At 49.1% G+C, this 12,471-nt stretch overlaps 1 protein-coding gene across 4 annotated transcripts in view; it reads left to right on the forward strand.

Annotated features, from left to right (window-relative positions):
• Positions 1–12,471, forward strand: part of SIPA1L1 (signal induced proliferation associated 1 like 1) — an 847,070-nt gene that overhangs the window by 461,017 nt on the left and 373,582 nt on the right. The gene's annotated exons all lie outside the window — the stretch shown is intronic.

The following is a 12,471-nucleotide window of genomic DNA, read 5'->3' on the forward strand; positions in this document are numbered from 1 at the left end:
AGTGTGCTATGGTAGGGCGGGAGCCGCGAGGCTCCCGCCCTAGCATATCAAACAGCAGTGTCCCGGGGGTAGGCACACCGGGACACTGCAGGAGCCGGCCCTTGGGCTGGGGAGTCTGTCACGGACCCCCCCTAGTTTACATATCAGAGCCCCGGGTAGGTGGCGGTCCCCGGGTCGTGTTGTGTGTGTGTGTGTGTGGGGGGGGGGGGGCTTGAGCCTCCCCACACAGATTTTTTTATTTTAAAAAACAAAGCCCGGAAGGTGGTGGTCACTGGGGCTGCGGGGGTGGGGGGGCCATGAGACCCCCCTCATACTACATAAAGCCCCAGGGGTTGGTAGTCCCCGGGGCTGCGGGGGGGCCCGTGTGCCCCCCTGCTATTATAATTACTTTGCCCCAGGTGTGGCGGTCCCCAGGGCAGTGTGGGGGAGATTGGCCCCCCCCCCCACACTTTTTTTCACTATGCCCCCGGGATTTGGTCCCCCCAGGGGCTAATTTGAAAAAAAGCAGACCAAGTTTTTTTTCCTCCCACTGGGTATGCATACGTACGAGTATCCCGTGATTTAGGCCTAGGGGGTCAGGGTGTTTCGACCCTGCCCTCTTTGCGTGTTTTGCACATTTGTTTCACTGCTTTCTTGTGCCTCGGTTCTACAGAGGCACAAGATGGCTGCCAACACTTCCTGGCTTGAAGTGTTGACAGCCAATTAGCATGCAGCTCTTGCTCGGGAAGGTACGGAGTACACTACAGAATACAGTACAGAGTACGATACTTCATCTACTGATATATCTATGATTTTACTTTTGATTTTCTCAGGAACTACTTAACGGGTACACCATTTAACAAAAAGGGTCGTCTGCGAACAGAACTCTACCTTTTAATTTGGTGTAATTCCGTTCGAGCTGAAGCCCTGGCTAAAGTTCCTATGGAAAATTGCATGGGGAAAACACGTTTTGGGATCCCCCTTTTTTTCTCAGCCCCGGCTTCACGTATCACCCCCAAAAGGAGCAGAGCAGGCCATTTTCTTCGAGAATTTCGCGAAGATTTGTCGACCGGCGCCAAAGTTATTTCAAATAGAATGTTGCGGATTTCCTATGGAAACTAGGTCCTAACTATATCTACCTACTGGCGACCACCAGTAGGTTATATATATATATATCAAAAAGAACACACGGATGGCGTGCTCCTGCCGCTTTTACAGCGGGCATTCGACAGGGTCGCCAAACCTAGGATATGTTCAGTTCCTGGCGCAATCTTCATTTCTTGAAACACCAGAGTCGAAGCCCAAATACAGTTTTAAGTGCTTAGGTTTATTTGGCGGATAAACAACCCCTACGCGTTTCGAGGTAAGCCTACCTCTTGCTCACGGGTGGAGTGCATGTTCCAGGAGACCTGGGCAAGAGAAAGCCATTCCCATGCAGGATTTGCAACCTTTAATATTCTGGCTAAATGGGGAGGAAAGGGACGCCCCTTGGGTGGATTGTCCTTATGGGTTGGATGTCATCTGGGCTGTTAAGTAACTATAAAGGAAACAAACTCACCCGATATTCAGTGTGTTTCACTGGCCTGGCCTACTGGGAGGGGACTGATACTGATTAACCTGTACTCTAGACCGGTCGGGGTAACTGGTACCTCGGGGACGATAAATGATCTGTCGACATTTCTCGACTCGGTCGATACCACCCAGATACTTTTGCTAGGGGGAGACTTCAACACCCAGTATGAGCCCCTCCCAGCTTATCTGGATGGGATTAGCAGTGAGGAGGATGCCCTGTGGGAGATCCCGATTCTAGGGGGACCACCTGTAGGATCCTTCTCTCAACTTATCTCACAAATAACTTCTTTGACTCTGGCAGGCTCTCTTAGAGCGCGCAATCATCGACACCAACCTTCCGCAAGCCTTGATACTTCTAGACCTGTCCGCCGCTTTTGACACGGTGGACCATTCCATCCTCCTCAACCGTGTCAGGGCGGCGGGCATAGAAGGCTTGGCCTTCTCATGGCTTGAGTCTTTTCTCTCTGGGTGAGCTCAAGCGGTCCATTTGGCTGGCTTCGCCGCGGCCTCCCACAAGGTAGAGTGTGGGGTCCCCCAGGGCTCATCACTTTCCCCCCTTCTGTTTAACCTATACATTTTCCCCCTCATCTTTGTTACAGCAACTGGAGGTCACCGTGTTCAACTATGCGCATGACCTCCAGCTAATTTTCAACCTGTCCCACTCATCTTCATCCGCCCTGAACGTCCAGACAGTAATGACGTTCATTCAAGATTGGATGAACTGCAACCACCTCAAACTTAATCCGGACAAGACCGAGCTGGTCCTGACCGGAGGTGGTTGTAGTCCATGGTCCCCCTCTTTCTGGCCCCCTTCCCTTGGTGCCCCCCCACTCCCTGTACCCAAAGTAAAAACCCTTGGGATCCTTCTTAACTCTCAACTCACTGTCCACTCACAAGTTGGTTCCGTGGTTTCCTCCTGTTTTTTTTCCCCTCAGAATAATCAGGAAAGTCTCCCGTTTTTTTTCTCCCTCTGCTCTAAAAATAATCGTGCTGGCCATGGTACTGTCTCGTATAGACTATGGCAACATAGTCTATAACGGGGCCCCTGCCTATGCGATCCACCGCTTGCAACTGGTACAGAATCAGGCTGCCCGCCTGATCCATGGCCTGCCCAAATACCACCGGACCACCCCACTACTCAAATCATTACATTGGCTCCCTGTGAAAGAACGTGCCCTTTTCAAACTCGGTTGCCTCACCTACCAGGCCAGATCGGGCACTGCTCCCGAATTCATTTGCTCTGCCATTAAGCCCTACCTCCCAGGCAGAGAACTTCGCTCCACTCATTTGGCCCTCCTAACCATCCCCCGTTTTAAAAAACAGAAGGCGGGTGGAGCGAGATTTGTTGTCTTGGCTCCAGCCTTTTGGAACTCCCTCCCGGCTACCCTGCGCACCTCACCTTCCTACCTCCAGTTTCGGAAGGATCTTAAAACCTTCCTTTTCATGCAAGCCTACTCGACTTAAATCCCTTTAGCTGCTGCCGTCCACTGTTCACCACTAGCGCCATGAAACCGCTGGGTAAACGAGCGCTGTATAAATGTTTTTAAATTCAAATTCTCTCTCTGCCTTACTCCAGGGGTATTGGACAATGCCGAGGTCCCAGTAAACCGTGACCAGCCCGCAGACCTGATTTTAAGTACCAACAGGCGCAGAATAAGATGGGCGAAACTCTTAGAGAACCCCAAAGACATCCAGAGGATTTACACGCTGGTGGTCCCAGCCCTTGAGAAAGTGCAAGAGCTTATGCCCCAGCTGACTACCCCAGATGGTCGCTGTGCCCTAGGAGACAATCACGCGAGCCTATGTGATGCTCTTGCTGAGGTACTGAATCCAGCGATCCGAGGTAAAAAAACGAGGAAAGAGCGCGCCTCCTGGTTTAACAACTCCTGCAGGGAGGCAAAGGCCGAACTCCTAGAATCGCTTAAAAAACACGAAGCCCCTATGGTGATCCGGGAAAAAAGGGCAGCCCATAAGCATCTTATTCAAAATGCAAAGATTGAATGGGACCACGAGAACTGGGCCGAAATGACCACTGCCCTTGCTCGTAGAGACTCCCGCAAGTTCTGGCAGATCGTTAAGGTTGGCTCGGCTGAGCCTGCGAACCCAATCGAGGCCAACATAGCACCTGAACTGTGGGAGGCACACTTTGCATCACTCTATAGTATAGCTGGGCTAGATTATCTAAGTACAGAGGCTGGAGAACTATCGCAGTCTCCAACTGGAACCCTACAGACTATGGAGGACTTCAGTATGGGCGAAATGACAAGGGCCATCGGAGTCCTGGCTTCTGGGAAAGCTCCCGGACTAGATAAATTGCCAGGGGATCTCCTAAAGCAAGAAACTACCATATGGGTACCATATTTTCTTGTACTCTTTAATGCCATCCTTGCCGGCATGCCAGTTCCCCTCACTTGGCTGGGGGCGGAGATAGTCCCCATCTTTAAAAAGGGGTCGCCTCTGCTCCCGGCCACTTATAGACCAATCAGCCTGATAGACGTCCCGCAGAAGCTTTTTGCTAGGCTTGTGCTGGACCGTCTGTCGGATTGGATTGAGGAGAACAGCATTCTGAGCCCTCTTCAAGCAGGGTTCAGAAGAAAGGTCTCTACCGTTGATCAGGTCTTTCGGCTGTCCCTTATCCACTGGAAGACCGTACAGTTGGGGTGTGGCAGCCTCTACACGGTCTTCGTGGATCTATGGGCGGCCTTCGACCTGGTCCCCCGAGGGAAACTGTGGGAAGTCTTGTCAAGATTGGGGGTTCCAACTGAGCTCCTACACATGATCATCCGTCTGCACACTCACACCTTTGCCCAAGTGAGATGTGGGAAGGATGGAGCTCTCTCCAATAGGTTCCCCGTTGGCAGGGGTGTAAGGCAGGGTTGTGTGCTCGCACCAACCCTGTTTTGCCTCTTTGTCAACGGGGTTATTGCCCACCTGGAAGGGGTACAGAACTCAGACGCACCAAAATTGGCAGGCAACAGGGTACCAGGAATCATGTTTGCTGATGATACCCTGTTGCTCTCCAAGTCGCCCAAGGGGATCCAGCGCGTCCTGGATGGTTTTGTGGTATTCTGCAAGGAACATGGCCTTGAAATTAATACCTCGAAAACGAAATTTATGGCTTTCAATCCTCCTCGAAGGTTCAACTTCAGCCCTCATATAGGGACAACCACACTGGAAAGGGTCCAAACGTTTGAGTACCTGGGAATAACACTCAATGAAAAGTTGACGTGGGGCCCTCACCAGGAGAAAGCGATACTGAAACTGACACAACATGCGGGGGGGGATACTACCACTGATGGGGAAAAACAGGTCATCCCTTAAACCGGTAGGCCCCCCAATACACATCTATAGGGCCCAGGCAAGAGGTGCTGCCACATATGGCAGCGAATTGTGGGGGCACGCTGTATCCCATGGAATACTAAAGGAAGAGAATAGATTTATTAGGTGTTTAGTAGGACTACCCCCCAGTACACCCTTGGTCCCACTTAGAATGGATCTAGGAATTAGACCACTAGATGAAGAACTGGCACTGCGACCCCTGATTTACTGGCGTAGGCTGTGGGCGGTGCCAGAACTGATTAATTATAGGCAGGAGCTTCAGGAGGTGCTCAGCATTCCCCATTCAGGGAACATTCTGTGGTTGAAATTCGTGAGGAAAAGCTTGGAGGACTTGGGACTACACACCCTCTGGACGGATCCATTGTCTGTTTGCACTTTGACTTCGAACAAGACTATTGCCAAGGTGTATCACGGACACAAAAGAGCGGCACTTTTGGCCCGGCCCAACTTGGGAACACTAACTGAGTCATTCTTAACTATTAAGGATAACTACAGTTTGGAATTGGCACTTGACAAAATCTACCCTGTGCTACTAAGGAAGCTGTACCTCCAATGGAGGCATGGGTCTCTCCCAATCTGTACTTTTACATCTAAATGGAACGAGGTGGTATCCCCTCGATGCCCCGCATGCAGGGTGACAGATAAAAGAGAGCCGCATCTGATGTTCTTTTGCCCAGCATGCAGAGAGGCACGGAAAAAGTGGATTATACCAATTTGTAGGAACTTGGGCTTTACAAAGTGCACGGAGGCCCTGAGAATTCTCAAAGTTGACCTGTCGGAATTTATTGTGTTCGCTGTAGCTAAGTATCTAAATGCCGTCTGGCACTACAGAAGACAGTGTCTGAAACTGGCCCACTAATTCCGACTAGAATGGTGAAAGACCCTTTGTACATGATTGACCTTAGAACTCTTGTGTTCCCGATGTTTTAACCTTTAGCATTTTAAACTTTTAAGTCCATTTTTACCAAGGCTTTAAACTTGTATTGTATGTATCTTTTATGAAGTTCATCTTCGAAATAAAGATTGATAAAGAAAGAAAGGTTATGTAAATGTGGACAAGAGGATATTATACATTTATTATGTCTTTGTCCTCAATTAGAAATTGAAAGGAAAATCACCCTTAAGAGACTATTCAATGTTATTATTTCCGAAGCTCTGCCACAGATATAAGCGTATTCTCAGTACTGTATGCAGCACTCCCTTCCTAGACCCGTTCTAATCTTGTTACAGTCCTATTCAATTTGTGCCGGTTTGACATAAACCACGGTGCAAATAGTCTGGGCTTTCTATACAGTTTAAGGGGAGCATTAAAATCTAATAAATATGTGACACAGGTCTCAAATTTTAAGTATATCTAAATAACAACATTTTATTAAAAAGTATCTCTGGTAGAGGCCTTGATTTGGAGAATGCTCTCTAAGTTTGTCCAGGCCTTCCAAATTATTGTCTCCTGTGATAGATACTTAACCTGATGGTACCTCAGGACCCAATTAAAGAAAACTGCCTGATTCATTTACATACAGAGCATCAAGCCTGTTCTTTTATTACACAGGGAAGAGAATCTCAAATCTAATGGATTTTCCTTGCCATTCGTAGACCAATTTACAAATTGTGACAGCCTAGAGTGGCACAGGCCTCCATCAGCTTTGTTTACACATCCTCTGGGCAGTCTGCTCATAAATAAAACTGTGAATCTATGAAGAATTCCAACGCCATAGAACTGTAGGTCAAAATAATTTTCATACTTTGGAATCCTTAAACGTGTTCCGTCATAACTTTTAACATGGATGGTTTGTTCTGGGCTTTCGAAGTGCCTCCGCTTCGCTACTCTGTTCAGACTTGGTTAGGCTAACATCAAAGGCGGATGCCGATGTCACAGTACACTAAAATCGCAAAAAAAAAGCAGAATGGATGCATTCCTGGAATTGCAAGGTTTGACTGAACTCAAAGGAATTTAAATAAGTAGTCCACTATTAAACATAAACTGAATTTTGGGCCTAGTAATGGCCTTATTGACCACTTGCTGCTAGACTTAAGACTGCTTATTGTCAATTCTCCCAGATTTTGTGCTGTAACCTTTCGTTTGAGACCTATTTCCAATCTTCCATTAACATGCTCAGCATAGCAGTTATTCGCTAATATAGAAAGTAACATTTTAGGAAAGTGCAAGTTTAGTAATAATGTGAAAGAGAAAAATTTGTATTTTAGTTGTGCTAACCTGGACATTAGGCTAGACACCTAAATGGAGAAAACTTCCTTTATTTCTAGTAAAAGACTTGGTTACAGGAGGCGTGGCCAAGTGGCCCATAATGGCAGATGTGAATTGTTAGTGCTCCGTGCCATCCACCCTGCAATCTTCTTAAATCCTGACTCTGCGCCCAGCATCAGCGCCAGCTTAACCTTCTGCTGAGGCAGCACCCTCCATCACAGACTGACTTTGGTGCACTTTCAATAGCTGAAGGAGAGGCTGCGTTAAACGGGCGTCTGCGGCATACATCCGGACCCACGAGGCTGACACAAAAACGGAGAGGCCCAAAGCGGGGCAGTCAGTGGCAAAGTTTTGCCCAGACCGCAGCACCACCGACGGTTTGGTAGAGATCTCGATGCTCAGAAGCCTTGTGGTGCTGCGAGCCTGAGAGCGAAAAGCCGGGCCTTGAGGCGGTAGTCGCACAGGTCGTTGGTTGTTAGGATTCCCTCCAGACATCACCAATACATGGTGGAGTTGAGCCTCCTGAGTGCTTGGGGTGATGGGAGGAGAGGCTGAGCAGGTGCAGGAGACCGCGACAGTACCAGGATCGGGTCACGGAGGAAACACGGCAGCCGAGAACCCTGTGCAGCATAGGGCGCGCTGAAAGACAGTCGATGTCCTGCCCTCACATACACTGCACCCCTCCCGGCACCCAGAACCTGCACCATGGGCGCAACCAGAGCCAAACTTTGAAAGGGATGGGGCTAATACTTCAAGCACTGGGGCAGGAACAGAATTTCCAGTAGTGGAGTACGAGCTATCCTCATAGCCAATATGAAAATAACCAATGTTCTAACAGATAATCAATGCTAGAATTCAGGTGATATATGTCAAACATTCAGACTCCTCTACAATATTGAAGGTTGCTTAAAGTGGACTGCCCACCACAGTGAAAGGTCAAATAGGTCCAAGGGTCATTTTGACCAATGCTATAGCATCACTTGCAGTCCTTTGGTCATGCTGTGTAGTAACAGCCACTGAACGTGTCTGAACTGATAAGATAAACAGAAAACCTCAATGCTGGCGCCTATGTTCCCATGCAGAGCCGAATCTTTGGTGTGCTTTCACAAGCCCCAGCTACTCTGCTGAAATTTGGTTGAAACATGAGCCCAAGTGTCCTAAAGAAGCTGGTGCGCACAGCCTCAATGTTCTCCACTGTGGTATCTACCGCCACAGAGCACTGCCATCATGCAGGCCAACAGGTTCAAACACTGATCTACGCTGTGGCTTAAGCATCAGCGACAACATCCGCTCCCTCTGCAGACCAAGGGAGATCAGGCGAAGGATTAAAAATTAACTCTGGAGCCAGTGCTACTTCACCACCTGCAATGCACCGTAGACCTAAGTCCACACTTGATTCCATCACCAGCTCACATCATCTCTCATATTGCTTCATCCTTAACCTCTTATGCCTGCCTCCCCCTTCAGTAGCATTTGCCTTCTTTCTTCTCCTGTATCAAGTAAACACTTGCTCCCAGCTTATCCCCACAGCCTCAGACTGATCCTCAGTCCCTCACCATCTCCCAAAGCCTTAGCCCTGATCTCCTTCCTTTCGCCATCACTCTCCCCTCATGCACCGGCCACGTAGTTACAGATGGTACTGAGTAGGTATCAAGGACATCATTTACAAGGTTATTGCACCACTAGTGCGTCCTTTTTGTGGGACGCACTGGCGTCAGTGTGCCTGCTCCTATTTACAAGGCCACACAGTCACTCCGCTTGACTTTTAATGGCCTTGTAGATAAGGGGCCCCTTTCACCTACTACACTGCATGGAAGGGGTGTTCCATGGGTGGTGCTGTGGGTGTTCCCATGCAACATCCATGGAGCCTGACACACTCCCAGATTTACAAAGTTTTGTAAAGTTGGGAATGTGTCAGAATCCTGTACCTCCCCAGAGGAGGTTGTAGGAGAGGCACAACAAGGAGAAATACTTTTATTTCTCAGTTCTTTCCTTTCTATGCATGCTGCATTGTGCAGTAAGCATAGAAATAGAAAAATCCCATCAATGATTATTTTTGTGCAGGAAGGTGTTTCTTCCTGCACAAAAAACAATAATCCTCACAAAGCAGGCACTGTTGCAAAAAGACGCAAGGGGGCCTGCAGTGGCACATGACAGCCAATTGTGCACCAGCGCAGGAGAAAGCACTCAGATGTATTGTATTGTTGTTAATACGATGAATCCCTGTGCTTTTATGACGACTCAGCTCAGCAAAATGGCTTGCAGCACAGCTCCATTTTTGTTTATAAATGAGGCCCCTAGTTTTGCGAAAAGAGATATTTTGCAGTTGTTTTTTTTTTAGGTCTATGTGAAAGAGTATGTTCTGCTTGCACATGCATTCTAGCTTGCAAGACATATGTTATACAGCAAGGGACTTTGCCAATGCTTGTTATGTGTGAAGCAGAAGAGGTGAGCTCATATGTTGGGTGATTGTGAACAGTGTGCGTGAATGCAGCGTGAGTTTTGAGAGTGTAGAGTGAAAAGTGTGCTGATGTGAGTGCAGGGCGAACTGCAAGTGTGCAAGGTAAGAGAAGGGCCCATGTGAGTACCGGGTGAGAGGAGTGAACACAGAGTGAGAGGAATGAGTGCAGGGTGGGTGGTGTGAGCGCTGTAAATGAGTTATGTGCCTGTGTGCGTACTGGGGGCCCAGTGTGCCTGTGTGAGTGCAGGGTGAGTGGCAAGAGCGAAGGGTGAGCTGTGATAGTGAGCTCATGGTAAGAGAAGCTAGTGCGGGGTGAGTAGTGTGTCCCTGTGAGTTCTGGCAGACTATTGTGCCTGTGTGTAAGAAGAGTGAACTGCGTGAGTGATGGGTGAATGCAGTACATGTGTGAATACAGGCTGAGCAGTTTGCCTGTGAGAGTGCAGGGTGAGTGTTGAGCCTGTTTGAGTGTTGGGAGTGGTGAGCCCATGTAAGTGAAGGGTGAGGTGTGGAAGTGACCAGAGTGCCTATGTAAGTGCAGCATGAGTGATGTGCCTGTGTGAAAGTAGGGTGAGAGGAGTGAGTGCAGGGTGAGGAACGTAGCCATTTGAGTTTGGGTGTGGGTGAAAGTGTAACGGTGAGTGGTAAGACTGCAGGGTGTGCAGTAAGAGTGACAGGTGCGTGGAGTAAACAACATATGTGCAAGGTGAACAGCATTGAGCGCATGATCAGTAGTGTTAGTACAGTTTGATCGCTGTGAGTGGTGAGCCTGCAGGGTGAGAGTGACTGCTGAGTGGAGTGTCATGTGAGTGCAGGCTGAGAGGTGTGATCCTGTGGGTGCAGGCTGAGAGGAGGGTGAATGGCGTTGGTGCATGGTGATAGTTGGAAATACAGTGTGATCACAGTGAGCACACAGTGAGAATGATGGGTTAGTTGTCTGAATGCAGGCCATACGCTTTGAGAAACTCAGCATATTTGTTAGCCATGGTAGCTAGTGGGGTCTCAAATATAATTTGTATTATGGCATCTATCAAGGATGGAGGGTGGATTAGATAATCAATCTGTGGGTCCTGCAACAAACTTTCAGACTATTAATATGCAATATATTGCTATTACTTGAAAGTGGAAAGGATGTCGCATAACTGTCCCAGGGCCAGCTCAACATCTTGTGATCCTGGGAAAATCACTTTATATCCCTGTGCCTTCAAAAATGACTGTCTCCGTGTATAATGTAACTGGTGCTCATGCAAAGTGCCTCAATACCTTTGGGTGGAGTTCGAGCTATATAAAACTGCAAAAAAACAAAGCCTAAGGTTACTTCTCAGGAAATGCATTCTCACACTGTGGCAGCAAAAGTAATTTGCAACTTTAAGGAATAGGCAGAGTGGAGATGCAGGGGCTCCAGGAAGGGGTGAAAAAAACAACAAAGCCTTGTTATCAAGTAAATTATTTTGAAAAGACCTGTAAAATACGCTGGTGCGACTGCAGTAAGACGCCAGACTAGCCAGCCCACAGCAGCTCAAGAACTGTCTTTGTGCCTGTCATGGAAGCTCTCTCAGCCCGGGCTAACATGCCCGACGAGGGCTTAATCCTTTCTTTAGGATCCCCTGTGAGGTGAGGAGGAAGGGTCTACTACAACTCTGAATCACCTGTGCTGATGAGGCTCTGGGCATCGGGGGGCCACGAGGGATACTCGTGGCTGGACCTGGGACTGGCCCAGTAGGGACTCCCACAGCTGCTGCATACTGCATCCACCTAAAATTGATGCCTAGACCGAGGCATGGCCCCGGTGTTATGGGTCTGACAGAGGGGGCACCCGCAACTCGCGGGGGTCTGAGCTAGACCTAACGATACTCAGTGTCCCCGTGGGGGCATCACAGTATTGAAGGCAGCGGGCTTTGGCAGACACTGGGGACCACCAACACGAAGGTGAGGCAGTGGCCAGCAGGAGGAGTGCGACTGGGAACAAGCAGATACTGCCGATGACGAGACACTCCTGGAGAGACAATAAGAAGGCACCTGCTGTGATTTTACAAAATCTCCCCCTTCTCCTTTTCCCCCTCCCCCAAAAAACCAGCGGGACAGACACTTGTGGGGAGCCTTTCCCCCCTCCTGTTAACGTCTGGCATCTGCTCACCGCCGCCACTCTATGGGGACCAGAGGTGGACCCAACTGTTGCCCTTGCAGCCCTTAACAGGTGAAAGAGGGGGGCCCCATGGTGTGAAACCATGGGTAGATTGAAACCAGCAATGTCAACTTCGAAACAGGTGATGATTGACCCCCATCTACAATACCGTATCCACCATAGCTGGAGACTGCACGCAGCCTCCATAAGAAAAGCTAGGTCAAGTACTGGCGGTAATTGAAAGCTCCTAGAAATCTATGGAAACGACCTTGGACTCTCTAGTAGCAGAACTGAGCTTCCTACAGACGATCACTGAAAACTAATGGACTGGGTTGCTGAAGCAGAGAAAACGCTAGCCACCATGCAGCCACAGACAACTGATAACCAGTGAGCCCTTCGAGACCCGCAAGATCGAGTGCGAATGCTTGAGGAAGGGGCATTTGCCGAAGGGCACTCCTGTAGGAGCAACAAATGAGTCCTGGGCCTGCCGGAGATGATTGAGGGCAGGGACCCCCTGATTTTTCTGGAGACCTGGTTCCACTCCTTTGTCCCTGCTCCAGACCTCGCCTCTTTCTTCTCATAGAAAGGGTGCACCGAGTACCGGCGGGACGTCCCCTGCTGGGGGCTCTGCTGAGGCCCATGTTGGCCAAGCTTCTGCATTTCAAGGACAGGGATGCCGGACAATTCAAGCTGGAAGACACAACTGTCATGCCATTCCAAGCTTACTCAGGCAGTGCAATGCCAGCGCACAATATTTTTAGAGGTCAAAACCTTCGGCAAATGGGGATC

Source organism: Lissotriton vulgaris, chromosome 9 (assembly GCF_964263255.1).
Source record: "Lissotriton vulgaris chromosome 9, aLisVul1.2, whole genome shotgun sequence".
Lineage (NCBI taxonomy): Eukaryota > Metazoa > Chordata > Amphibia > Caudata > Salamandridae > Lissotriton > Lissotriton vulgaris.